Consider the following 2,242-nt stretch of genomic DNA (forward strand, 5'->3'; position numbering starts at 1 on the left):
AAGAACAGTGTTTTTTTTTTTTTTTTGTCTTTCAAAATATTAGCTACTAGTATATTGGTGGAAGTTAGCTTATCTCACCTGGTGATTCAAACGAAAATGGAGAGGTTTTAAGAGTGAATGGAGGTTTTGGGAGTCAGGAAGAAGAAATGGGGTACGTATAGAATATCTGTTGTGTTTTTTCTTCTTTTTCCTGGGGTTGGGGTGGGTTGGTTGTGGGTTGGGGAGGGGGGGGGGATAATTTTATCTTAGAGTTTTGAAATGTCAAATTTTTTAATTTTAGCATGTAAATTAAACACCAATTTACCTGTTACCTTTGTTTATAAGTTAACATCGTTGTACAACAATAGTCTGTTCAATACCGGGCGAGGTAGATAAATTTCCGCTTTATAATAAAATCTCTGTGTTAAACATCTTGTCGTGATTCGATTTTAACATATTATTTATAATCTTCGTGTACGCTTTTCGCCTGGCTTCTTTGCGTAAAGAACCTAACTCATCTGAAGTTAAGAAAAATGAACCATTTAATTAACCTTTTAACCAGTGTATGCTAAGTAGTGGCAATAAGAATCTGAACTTTCTGAAATTGGAACCAGAACTTGAATAGGAAAACAAGTGGACACACCCGCAAGGAAACCCATCTCGAAACCAGTAAGTTGCCTAAAACTTCCCTTGTTGTTTTGCTTTTTTTCGGATAAGAAAGACTAATCACTTTAACATACCTTCCTAGCTTTAGTTGCCTTAAGGCTTATCTTTCTTTCAGAACCTTGTTACTTTTAAGCTGTCTTTTCGCCTGAGGCTTTCGAACAAGACTACTTACTCTGGTAGGTTAGTAAGCTACCTCTTCCGCTTTCATGCAAGGGTAGCTCTAGACTTTAACAACAAAAGATAAATTTTTGTTCACTAAAAAGCTTCTGTCAAATGAATTAATATTATAATATACATCATTAGTTGATCCTTGTAAGTATAGTCCTTCTAACTCCATCTAGAACTCTAATTATGTATATTTCAACCAGTGGAGGAGCCACATGCACCAAACGGGTGTCAACCGACACTCCTTTACCGAAAAATTATACTGTTGTTTAACCAAAAATTAGATTTTTGGTCAAAGCTTGAATTTAGAAGAACTCGGGTTACTGATAATCGGAAAAGTATATACGAAAGAGATTTTGAATAATATAATCAGAAAGCAAATAGAACAAAGTATATTCCAGTAATGTTTTTCGTGTCTCCACAGTTGTTTGTGACTTTCCCTTTTATAGCTGTTTTGGGAATACAGATTTTCCCTTTGTCATAATAAGACAATTATGGGTAATTAATGACCTTAAATGTTACGTTATGCAATCATATACATTCAATACATATTCTCTAACGTTTCTAGTTTTTAATACTCATTAAATGCTGTATCTGGGCTCTTTTTGCTGTCAGATTCATTCCTTTGTCTCTTCTCGATCCTTGACCTTTGAATGTCTTGAATAGGTACGAGCGTTGAATTATTTGTATGACTGCTCGTGCCTTCTTCATTTAACTTGCTCGTATTTGTCGTTGCTCGTGTCTGTTATTGCTCGTATCTGTTAACCAACCTTAATTCTTTGACTGCTTGATCAGTCTACGTGCCATGACACATCACCATATATGTAAATACAATTTTTCCCAATACAGATAGTCCCCCCACTTTCCATTTATTCATCAGTTTGAATATTTGGGAAGTTGAATTCATTAAAGGAGAATTTTTGTCACCATTAATGTTCTGACAGAGTTGACGCTTTAATTATCACTTCCATTTAATGCTTTAGACACGTGTCATCTTCTTACTGGTTCCACAATTTCCAACACTTTTTCAGGCTGTCTTTTCGGCTCCACTGTTCATGAAGTATTAGTTACCATTATTATGATCCTTCCATTACTGCGTTTTTACTTTTGACGGTCGCCCATCAGTATAAATTTAATTTTTCCTTTCACCTTTTACCACATAAAACTTTTTTCCTTGAACACTCGAATTGTGCAAATCTCTGTTTACTTCTTTTTCTTCTTCATCATGTCTTCTTCGACCCTAACCCTAAGAGAGTTCCTATTTTAGATAATTTTTCCAATGCTCCTGTTAGACATAGAAGAGGTGGGAGACTTCGTAGCTTAGGATCCTCTCGTGGTGGTGGTTCTGCCATGCCTTCTCCGAGCCTGGTTCTTCCTCTAGAACTAGAGGTTCTTTTACTCAAAAATCATCTTCTAAGAGCAAGGAGGCCTC

Source organism: Nicotiana attenuata, unplaced genomic scaffold, assembly GCF_001879085.1.
Source record: "Nicotiana attenuata strain UT unplaced genomic scaffold, NIATTr2, whole genome shotgun sequence".
In the NCBI taxonomy this organism is placed as follows: Eukaryota; Viridiplantae; Streptophyta; class Magnoliopsida; order Solanales; family Solanaceae; genus Nicotiana; species Nicotiana attenuata.